Below are 12,263 nucleotides of genomic sequence, written 5' to 3'. Positions count from 1 at the left end.
AAAAAAAAAAAAAAAAAAACCAACATAGAAAGATCTGAACTCAATAAAAACTTCCACCTTAAGAAACTAACTAAAGAAGAACGAACTAAACCTAAGCAAGCAGAAAAAAAGAAAATAATAAACATTAGAAATAAATGAAAAAGAGAGTAAAAAAGTAAGAGAAGAATAAAACTAAAAGCTGGCTATGTGAAAAGATCAACAAAATTGACAAACCCTGAGCTAAGCTGACTAAAAGGGGGGGGGGTTGATTCAAATTACTAAACTAACAAATGAAAGAGCAAATATTACTACGAATCTTACAGAAACAGAAAAGATTATAAGGGAATACTAATAACAACGATATGCCAATAAATTAGATAACCAAGAGGCAAAAGACAAATTTCTAGGAAGAAGCCAGGTGCAGTGGCTCATGCCCTCAATCCCAGCACTTTGGGAGGCCGAGGGAGGTGGATCAGTTGAGGTCAGGATTCGAGACCAGCCTGGCGAACATGGTGAAACCTTGCCTTTACTAAAAACACAAAAAATTAGCCAAGTGTTGACGGTAAGTACCTGTAATTCCAGGTACTTGCGAGGCTGAGGCAGGAGAATCCCTTGAACCCAGGAGGTGGAGGCTGCAATGAGCTGAGATTGTGCCACTGCACTTCAGCCTGGGCAACAGAGCGAGACTCATGTCTCAAAAAAAAGAAAGAAAGAAAAAAAAAAGGAGCAGCAGCAAAACTTCTAAAAGGAAATCCAGTACAGTAAACCAAATCTAGCAATGTAAAAAGGATTATACACCACAACAAGGGTGGAATTTTATCCCAGGAATGCAATGGCTCAACATATGAAAGTCAATCAATGAAACAGATTAATAAAGAACAAAAATCATATGACCATCTCAACAGCTGGAAAAACCATTTGACAAAATCCAACACTCTTCCATGAGAAAACCAGTCAACAAATTAGGACTAGAAGGAAAAGCGTTCAGTGTCAGAGAGAGCATCTACAAAACCCCAAATCTTGCATTAAAATTAATATTGAAAGACTGGGCTGGGTGCTGTGACTCATACCTGTAATCCCAACACTTTTGGAGGCTGAGGTGGGCAGATCTCTTGAGCCCAAGAGTTCAAGACCAGACCAGGCAACATGGTGAAACCCCACCTCTACAAAAAAATACAAAACTTAGCTAGGTATGGTGGCACACCTTGTTGTCCCAGCTACTTAGGAGGCTGAGCTGGGAGGATCACTTAAGCCCGGAATTGTAGTGAGCTGCGATTGTACCACTGCACTCCAGCCTGGGCAACAGAGCAAGACTCTGCTTCAAAAAAGCAAAAAACAAACAAAAATCCTGAATTAGTGCTTTCCCTTCTCAAGATCAGGTACAAAAGAGGCCCACTCCCATTAATTCTACTCAACACTCTATTGAAGGTCCTAGCTTGAGTAACTGGATAAGAAAAGGAAATAAAAGGCAATCAAATTAGAAAGGAAGGGTAAAACTATCTCTATTTGCAGATGATACAAACTTCTAAATATAGGAAATTCCACAGTATCCAGGAAAAACAGAGCTAACAAATATGTTTTGTTTTGTTTCGTTTCGTTTCGTTTCGTTTCGTTTCGTTTCGTTTCGTTTTGTTTTGTTTTGAGGTGGAGTCTCACACTGTTAACCAGGCTGGAGCAGAGTGGCGTGATATCAGCTCACTGCCGCCTCTGCCTCCCAGGTTCAAGCGATTCTCCTGCCTCAGCCTCTTGAGTAGCTGGGATTACAGATGTCTGCCACCAAGCCCGGCTAATTTTTGTATTTTTAGTAGAGATAGGGTTTCACTATGTTAGCCAGGCTGGTCTCAAATTCCTGACCTCAAGCGATCCACCAGCCTCAGCTTCCCAAAGTGCTGGGATTACAGGCCTGAGCCACCATGTCCATCCAACAAATGATTTTTGTAAGACTGCAGGACACCAGGTCTATATATAAATATCAAATATATTTCTAAACATTAACAATGAATAATTTGGAAACGAAATTTAAAAAACAATTTCATTTATAACAGCATCAAAAAGAAAAAATATGTAGGATTAAATTTAATAAAAAACCTTGCATACTGAAAACTACAAAACGTCATTGAAAGAAATTAAAGACCTAAGTAATAGAAAGATAGCCCACGTTCATAGGTTGGAAGACTTCACAGTGTTAAGATGGAAGTGCTCCAGGGCTGGGCGCGGTGGCTCACGCCTGTAATCCCAGCACTTTGGGAGGCCGAGGCGGGTGGATCACGAGGTCAAGAGATCGAGACCATCCTGGTCAACACCGTGAAACCCCGTCTCTACTAAAAATACAAAAAATTAGCTGGGCATGGTGGCGCGTGCCTGTAATCCCAGCGACTCAGGAGGCTGGGGCAGGAGAATTGCCTGAACCCGGGAGGCGGAGGTTGCGGTGAGCCGAGATCACGCCATTGCACTCCAGCCTGGGTAACAAGAGTGAAACAAAAAAAAAAAAAAAAAAAAAAAAAAAAAAAAAAAAAAAAAAAAAAAAAAAAAAAAAAAAAAAAAAAAAAAAAAAAAAAAAAAAAAAAAAAAAAAAAAAAAGATGGAAGTGCTCCCCAAACTGATCTACAAACTCAGAGAAATTCCTATGAAAATGCTGAATGCCTCTTGAAATTGACAAGCTGATCCTAAAATTTATATGGAAATGCAAGGAACCCAGAATAGTGGAAAAATCTGAAAGAAAAAAATAAAGCACAGTTGGAATAATCACACATCTCAATTTCAAAACTCACTACAAAGTTACAATAATTTAGACAGTGTGGTACTGGCATAAAGACAGATATACAGATCAATGGAACAGAATTGAGAGTCCAGAAATAAACCAATACATTTATGGCCAAATAATTTTTGACAAGAAATGCCAAGACAATTTTATGAAGAAAAAATCGTCTTGTTAACAAGTTTTTCTTATGATGCTGAAACAACTGGTTATCCACAAGCAAAAAAATGAAATTTGACCCATACCTCACACCATTTACAAAGATTAACTACAAATGAATCATAAATATAACAACTAATGATATAAAGTTCAAAGAAGAAAACTTATGTTGGCCAAGCACAGTAGCTCACACCTGTAATCCTAGCACTTTGGGAGGCCAAACTGGGTGGATCACTTAAGGTTAGGAGTTGGAGACCACTCTGGCCAACATGGCAAAACCCCATCTCTACTTAAACAAATTAAAAAAATTGGCTGGGTATGGTTGCAGGTGCCTGTAATTACAGCTACTCGGGAGGCTGAGGCAGGAGAATCTCTTGAACCCAAGAGGTGGAGATTGCAGCCAAGCTCGCATGACTGCATTCCAGCCTGGGTGACAGGGCAAGACACCGTCTCAAAACAAACAAACAAAAAGAAAACATATGTCTAAATCTTTATGATCTCTGCCAATGGTTTCTTAGATATGACACCAAAACACAAGCAACCAAGGAAAAACAGACTAAACTGGCCTTCATCAAATTTTCACTTTGTGCTTCTAAGAACACCATCAAGAAAGTGAAAAGACAGCTGGCCCACAAGTAGGAGAAAATATCTGCAAATCATATATCTGATAAATGACCAGTATTTGGAATATAGAAACTGCTTGTATAACTCAACAATCAAAAGGCAATCCAATTTAAAAAATGACATAGTATCTGAACAGATATTATCTGAATAGATCTTTCTTCAAAGAAAATATACAAATGACCAATAAGTACATCAAATTACATTCAGCCTCATTAGTCATGACAGAAATGCAAATCAAAACCACAATGAGATACTACCCCACACCTACAATGATGACTATAATCACAAATACAGATAACAAGTGTTAGGATATGGAGCAACTGAGACCCTCATACATTGCCATGGGGAATGCAAATGGTACAGCTACTTTGAAAAATAGTTTCACAGTTACTCTAAAAGTAGACTGACAATATGACCCAGCAATTTCAGTCCTAGGTATATGCCCAAGATAACTGAATGTCCACACCAACACCTGGACACAAATATTCATAACAGTATTATTCATAATAGTCAAGCTGGGGAATCAACCCAAATGTCCATCAACTAATGAATAAACAAAATGTGAAATATCCATACAATAGAATATTATTCAGCTATAAACCAGTATTATGTTCTGATATATGCAACAACATGGATGAACCTTGAAAACATTATGTCAAGTAAAAGAAGTTGGTTACCAAAGGCAACTTACTGTATGACTCCATTTATATAAAATGTTCAGAATAGGGAAATCCACAGAGATTGCAAATAGATTCGTAGTTGTGAGAAGCTAGGGGGAGAGGGAATGAGGAGTAACTGCTAATGGGATTTCTTTTGGGGGTGATAAAAATGTCCTGGAATTAGATAGTGGTGATGGTTGAACAAGTATATTAATATACAAGAAACCACTGAATTTTTTTTTTTTTTTTTTTTTTTTGAGACGGAGTTTCGCTCTTGTTACCCAGGCTGGAGTGCAATGGCGCGATCTCGGCTCACCGCAACCTCCGCCTCCTGGGTTCAGGCAATTCTCCTGCCTCAGCCTCCTGAGTAGCTGGGACTACAGGCACGCACCACCATGCCCAGCTAATTTTTTGTAGTTTTAGTAGAGACGGGGTTTCACCATGCTGACCAGGATGGTCTTGATCTCTTGACCTCGTGATCCACCCGCCTCGGCCTCCCAAAGTGCTGGGATTACAGGCTTGAGCCACCACGCCCGGCCTTAAACCACTGAATTTAAAAAGATTAATTTTATGGTATTTGAATATCTCAATATGAAAAACAGACTGCCACACTGACATTTAGTTATCTTTATACTCCAATTTACTCCAAATCTTATATTACAAAATGAAATTTTTAAATATCATTATAGTATAATTTCCAAACAGATTTTATTAGAAGATATGGAAATTATCTTGCCCATGTACTCATATTTCTACAGTGCTATAAAAATATTTCTAGGGAATAAATGTGAGTATTGTCTCCTGCCAGTAGGCATTTTTCCACCTGTTCAGACAAAAATCTACTGATCTTTGAGTATTTGTCTTCTCTGAGAGCAATGCATTTATCAACATGAATTTTATGGGCTGATGAAGTACTAAATATTTACAATTAAGTACGTCCAGTTGTGTATCTACTTTAGGGCCCATTAATCCTTGTTACTATCTATGCATTTCGTGTAATTTCACAGTGCCTTGGGATTTGCATGAAAGGAATACTACTGCCAGTAGTTTCAAATGACAATGACAGCTTCCCCATTTGATGCCAAACAATTTAATCTTGCTTCCCTCCAGCTAAGGAAATAAGGGGTTCCCTTGGCAATCGAAGAACTGAGATTTAAAGCACAACTCATGAATTTCCTCCATAATTATCTTTCCTGTGTGGACCATGGTGGGGCACAGTCGATATTTATTTGTCAGATAAATGCAGCAGTCAGTCGCTGATGGGATACCATTTTCTTTCAAATCCAAAAATGAGATAGTTCTAAATAACTAAGAAAGGACATTTCAAATACAGAGTTATGCACTGTTAAAGCTAGAGGAGTTTGAAATACCTAGTTAAGAAAGTTGCAAAATGTATTCTAAGGAATACTAATCCATGAGAAGAAACTCTAAGAAATCTATTAACCCACTGTTTTCCAAAAATATTTGCCTGCAGATCCTTTTTCTGCATGACATCTATTCATGACCTAGCAACACGTTTTGAAAAATCCTAATCTGGTCAAAAATCCATTTCACAAAAGATAAAATTGCTCACTCCTTTCCACTTGCCCAGATTTAACTGATTTGCCTAAAGTCACCAGCTAGGCCCTGGGGAGAACTAGGACTGACTTTTAGTGCTCCTTCAATTCTGCCACACTGTCTTACCAGAGGAACCTTTCTAAATGGCAATTTAATCATATTGGACTTCCTGATAAACAGCAAGATCATTAGTCACTTAATGTTAGTTATGTTTGAAAGCTTTCCCACAAAACGGTTGACCTGAAAGAGGTTAGTATTATGTGACTCTTCTTTCAAGTTGCTATTTCAAGGTTGGTTTTACCTGGAGTGAGAGGAAATTTCTGTCTATTTGGAACAGCTCCATCTTGAAGATTTTTCAGTATTTCTTACCACAACCCCCTTTCTGTGCTTAGTATTTTTAGCTCATTGTTTTCTATTTTGGCAGCTGAGAAGCTGCAGTTTGTAATTTTACCTCCAGCTTCATATTTCTTCTTAAAAGTGAATACAATGTCCTGCTTATAATAATAAAATCACTAGTTGGCAGAACGACATTAAATGGAAAAAAAGAGAGAAAGCAATTGGAAAATTTAGAGCAAGCAATTTTAAGTGCCAAGTTTCACATTTGTAATGGTCTGGTGGAGGTCACTGGGCTTCCTTTTTATTGAGGGAATAGTAAAGAAACAGATACCCACAAGGTCTCTTGTAAAAAGCTATAGAAACCACCTCCTCTTCAATGAAACTCATGGTTTTACTAAAAAGTGACATGATTCAAACTTCCATAATAATACCAACTACAGGAAAAACATAAAAATCGGCTTAGTGTGGTATCTTCCCCGCTCCGATATTTAGGTTTTCATTTTCCAGTTTAATTGAGCTTTTAGGCTTTGGTTTCCCATTCCAGTTTAGCAACAAAGGAAACAAAACAATATGAATGAAATTAGAAATAACTGGAGCCAGTCTCAGAAATAACTTCTGGGTTTCTTGAGCTTCTGATGCAACCCCCCTTTAAGCAGTTTCCTTGAACATATTATCTTCCTCATCCTCAAAGTTTTGCAGTACTTATGTTACTTTTCTTTTTTAAAGCTTCAGATGCCTTCCTAAAGACAGTAACAGGTCTAGGCCATGCAAGCAGGGACTCTTCAGAGACTAGAGCCGAGGTCCAGAAAAATGGTGACCCCAATCAGGAGGGCTATATGGCCCCTAGGAGTTCACGCAAGCCTAACTTCTTGAAAATTGCTAACCAACCATTTTTCTTTTCAAAATAAACACTATTTCTCTCAACTTCAGTTTGCAAAATATTACCCCAATTCCATTGGACCAAAAAACTGGAATTTTACTGACATAATTGGATTATGAGGTTTAAAGATTGATGGAACTTTTCTGTTCCAAATATAATCGTTCAAATACCAAATCGAAACGGGTATGTAGAAGTTCTTATGTAGCTAGAGCCAGAGTAACACTGCAGGCTCTAAGGCACGGTGACCCAGAAGAGGGGATCAACTGACCAAACCATAGGACTTGCAAGCCCTGTTACAGAAGGATCCTGAAGTCTGAAGGGAACATACTGCCTTTCTGCAGCCATGAAATGAAGACAACTTTAGTCAGTCTAGTTCCCTCTATACCTGCTCATTTTTTCAGATCTCACCTCATGCACCAATGACCCTGGCAGTCTGCTCATACCTATATTACAGCACTTGCCATTGTCCACTGTAATTCATCTGAGTACAAATCTGTCTCCCTGAAGAACAAGGGCCGGCCCTTGGTTGTCTTTGCATTTCCAGTGGCTAACTCAGTATGTGACATATATTATATATCCATATGTATACATATTATATATATATATACACACATACTATATATAAACAATATGCAAATAAATATTTGAAAAAGGGCTGATTTTATTCGTTTACAAAATATGTATTAATTTATTCAATGCAGCACATATTTTTCAGCATGTGCTGGGACTCAATCCTACTTCTTTTGACATTCTTAGGAAAATGAAAACTGATTTTATAAGCTCTTTGAAGGCAGTGGATCTCAGAGCAGAAGATGTCAGTGTGATCACAAACACATGATCACAGACACTTGCATCAGGCACCCCTCTCCTTCATTACAATTCCACATTTGACTACTGCTTAACAATTTCATTCATGTTCTGCTGCTGCAAAGCTGAGAGTTTCGCAAGGGCAGAGAATACATCTATTTTTGTTCACTGTTGTATCCTCAGTGCCCATGATTGGTGTTCAATAAATATTTTTGGTATAAAAACTGAATAAATCCATCAAAAAAACAGTCAAAAAAAGAAAAGATTACCAGATTCGAAAACCTCCACATGCTTACCTACTGCTGTACAGTACCGCATGTCAACCAACTACATCACTGAAGCTCACTCCACATACTTATGGCTTCTCTTTATGTGTATTAAATAATAAGGAACTAACTGACACTACATAACTACATGAATTAACCCTGGCACCCTCACTAGATGTGTGGGTCAGATGGTAGGTAAGGTGTACAGATGAAAGAGTTGGCGTTCCAGAACACAAAGGCAATGACACTGGCACTCTTAGTTCCTATGCTTTCGCTAACTGCAACTAATGGGTCTTATGCCCAGGCACATGGATTCTTAAGTATTATCTACTTTTAGTTAAACTAATCCTTACAAAAAAGGCAAGTGGCTAAAAAAGATGACTGCAAAGATCCACATATTGAAGATAATACTAAACCACTAACACTACTGGTGATACCACCAACACTAGAAAAATGGCAACACTGACATTTCTTCTGCATCTAATATGAATTCATCTCCAGCTACATTATGATTTCAAAACAATGGCTGTCAATCATATGTCACCTAGCAGATACTTTCAAAAGTTAAACATAATCTGTCCTTCAAGGTAAAGGTGGCATTTTAATAATAAGAAAAAAAAAATTGCATTTTGAAACAAAATAACATGTTCAAATTTTAAAGATAACGTTTTTTAAATGGATGTTTTGAAATACTTCCATTGTCATATTATTTGGGGCGTAAAATGATGTACGTGTATAAACTACAAAATAATTGATATCTATAGATTTAAACTTCTTACTATAATTTTTTTTTGAACCAGAGTCTTGCTCTGTCGCCCAGGCCGGAGTGCAGTGGTATAAGCTTGGCTGTAACCTCCACCTCCTGGGTTAAAGCAATTCTCTTGCCTCAGCCTCCTGAGTAGCTGGGATTACAGGGCACCTGCTACCACGCCTTGCTCATTTTTAGTAGAGACAGGGTTTCGCCATGTTAGTCAGGCTGGTCTCGAACTCCTGACCTCAGGAAGGTCGATCTGCCTACCTCAGCCTCCCAAAGTGCTGGGATTACAGGTGTGAGCCATCACGCCTGGCTGAATTTTCTAACCAGTTTTTAAAAATACCAACTAAAGGGTAACTGGAAATTATAAATCTATTTTTTAATCTAAAAACAAAGCACTTTTCAATGAATCCACAAGAACTGACATCAGAAAAGATGGAAATTTATTAGCTAAATTTCAAAATGAATTGGAATATAATTCATGAATAGAATTGAGAGATGAGTATTATGATTTTGTAAGCTTAGCTCACATCTTCTAAACATATATCCTTTTCAATTATGATAATCATTAAAACCGAGTACCAAAACATACAGAACTTAGAATCAGACCTCTGAATTTCCATATCACTTGTTAAAAGTAAAATTTTAATAAATATAATAAAGAATATTATTCAACAATATTGCTTTCACCAAAAGTAAATTACTATATAAACAGTTTTCTACACTTTTGTAAGTAAAATGAAAATATTTAAAATTTTATTTCTCGCTTCGTTTTTATTTTTCTATTTTTACTTATGTTTAGAATGTACATAACAGATTAGTGATTTAGTAAATTCATTTACAATTTTAAAATAAAGATACATGACTGGGAATTTACTACATTACTTCTTGATGCCTAAAGTAGTAATCTCTAAACTTCAGAGATTACTACCTTAGGCATTAAGAAACATTAGAAAAATTTTAAATGCAAAGAAGTAAAATAAATCAGATTTGAATTTTAGAAACATAATTCTGAGGATAATGGGCAAGGATAACATGTTTTAAGGTTAAAGTAATTTTTTTTTTTTCTTTTTGAGACTGAGTCTTGTTCTATTGCCCAGGCTGGAGTACAGTTGCATGATCTCAGCTCACTGCAACCTCTGCCTCCTGGGTTCAAGCAATTCCCCTGTCTCAGCCTCCCAAGTAGCTGGGATTACAGGTGACTGCCACCAAGCCCAGCTAATTTTTGTATTTTTAGTAGGGACGAAGTTTCACCATGGTGGCCAGGCTGGTCTTGAACTCCTGACCTCAAGTGATCCACCCACCTCGTCCCCCAAAGTGCTCAGATTACAGGTGTGAGCCACTGCGCCAGACAAAATTTTTTTTTTTTTTTTTTGAGACTGAGTCTCACTCTGTCACCAGGCTGGAATGCAGTGGCACGATCTCGGCTCACTGTAGCCTTTGTCTCCTGGGTTCAAGTAATTTTCCTGCCTCAGCCTCCCGAGTAGCTAGGACTACAGGTGCGAACCATCACTCCCAGCTAATTTTTGTATTTTTGGTAGAGACAGGGTTTCACCATGTTGGCCAGGATAGTCTCGATCTCTTGACCTTGTGATCTGCCCGCCTCGGCCTCCCAAAGTGCTGGAATTACAGGCATGAACCACCGTGCCCGGCTCAAAAGTAATTTTTTTTAAAAATCCTTGTTACTTCATTAATTGCAAAGAGCACCCTACAAACTCCTTCTGTCTTTGGATCCTTTCACAAGGCACGCAGAAGTGTGTGAATGTGTGTGTGTTTGTATTTAAGTTATATTTTAATAGACACTTTCTGCAGAGAAAGGTTTCCTTTCTTTTCTTTCCTTTTCTTTTCTTTTACTCCCTTAAACAGATTCTTGCTCTGCTGCCCAGGCTGGAGTGCAGTGGCAATGATTATAGCTCACTGCAACCTCAAACACCCAGGCTCAAACAATCCTCCCGCCTCAGCCTCCCAAGTAGGCACATGCCACTGTGCCTGGAGAAGAGTTTGATTTTTCTATTTTGAATAGAGTCAGGGTCTCACTAAGGACCTCTTATTCCATGGTTTAAACCAGAAGGCAATAAAGGTCAAAGAAATGGCAAGGTAGAGCCATGAGAGGGAACTTACAGCAATATTGGGTCCCATAACTACTAACGTGCTTATTATTTACCTGCAGGCTAAGAGGCTAGAAAAAAATGAAATACTTCTATTTTGTGACAAAAGTTACACAAGTGACTTTAAAAAACATTTTGGACCCAGTACAGTGGTTCATGCCTGTAATCCCAGTACTTTGGGAGGCCAAGGTAGGAAAATCTCTTGGGGCCAGGAGCTCAAAACCAGCCTGCTCAACACAGCAAGACCCCATCTCTACAAAAGTAAAATAAAAGAATTAGCCAGGCATGGTGGCACACGCTTATAATCCCAGCACTTTGGGAAGCAAAGGCAGAGGATCACTTCAGTCCAAGAATTCAAGACTATAGTGAAAGATGATTGCACCATTGCACTCCCACCTGGGCAACAGAGTAAGACTCTGTCTTAAAAATAATAGTTTGAATAGTATGGCAGTATGCAAAAGGAAAAGTCACAGTTCACTTCCCTATTACCTTACCACTCCACTGAATCCACTATCCATGATAGTCACTGTTAACAGTTTATTTCCTTCCAGGCCTTTTTCTATGCATATATACATTTATGTGTGTAGGTATCCACATATATGTATATGTGTACATTTATGTAGTTTTTGTATTACTTTACAAAACATAGGCTCATATTCATACTGTTCTGAAACTTGCTTCTTTTATTTCATAATATATTATAGCCATTCTTCTAGGAAAGTCAACATGAATACAGCTCCTTTTTGCAGAGCTGCAAGGAATGCTATCATATTGATATAACACAGGTTACTAAACCATTCCTTTATTGATGGACATTAGCAGTGTCATTAATTTTTAACTTTTATGACAAGACAGCAATGAACATTCTTGTACATATATTTCTGTATACTTCTTCGAGTAGAGTTTGCGGTGCAGGAGTAGGTGCATTTAAAATTTTGATAGATACTGCAGCATGGCTATACTAATTATACTTCAAACAATAAGGGTCAGTAATTCATTGCAGCGTTCTTTTCCCACTACATCATTTGACAGATTCCTAGATTCAGGAAATGACCTCAGAAAACAAACCCCTCAATTTGTAAAAGAGAAAACAAAGGTTCAGAGAGGTTAACATTATGGGCCCAAGACCTCAGAGCCCCTCAAGAAACAACACATGTGCTAGTAGGGGTTCAGTGATAAAGAGGTTACTATTAAAATCCAGGAATGCAATATGGGTTAACTGACTTCAAATGTAATATGCGTTCTATGAGAGATATTAACAAGTAGGAAAGAGGACTAAGGATGATCTCCTTTTCCTTGCCTAACCTCAATAAGAAAACAAAAAGGCAGTAAATTACTAAAAGATACAACAGTACGAGGGTGCAGAGAGGGAGTAT

The 12,263-nt window shown here is 37.9% G+C and overlaps 1 protein-coding gene across 1 annotated transcript in view; it reads right to left on the bottom strand.

Moving 5' to 3' along the window:
* The window catches only part of DIS3L2 (DIS3 like 3'-5' exoribonuclease 2), a 386,191-nt gene that overhangs the window by 157,535 nt on the left and 216,393 nt on the right, over positions 1-12,263 (bottom strand). The gene's annotated exons all lie outside the window — the stretch shown is intronic.

The sequence above is a fragment of the Cebus imitator genome, unplaced genomic scaffold (assembly GCF_001604975.1).
Source record: "Cebus imitator isolate Cc_AM_T3 unplaced genomic scaffold, Cebus_imitator-1.0 Scaffold592, whole genome shotgun sequence".
In the NCBI taxonomy this organism is placed as follows: domain Eukaryota; kingdom Metazoa; phylum Chordata; class Mammalia; order Primates; family Cebidae; genus Cebus; species Cebus imitator.
Note: the sequence above shows the minus strand (reverse complement) of the source record. Positions and strands in the feature narration are given on the sequence as shown.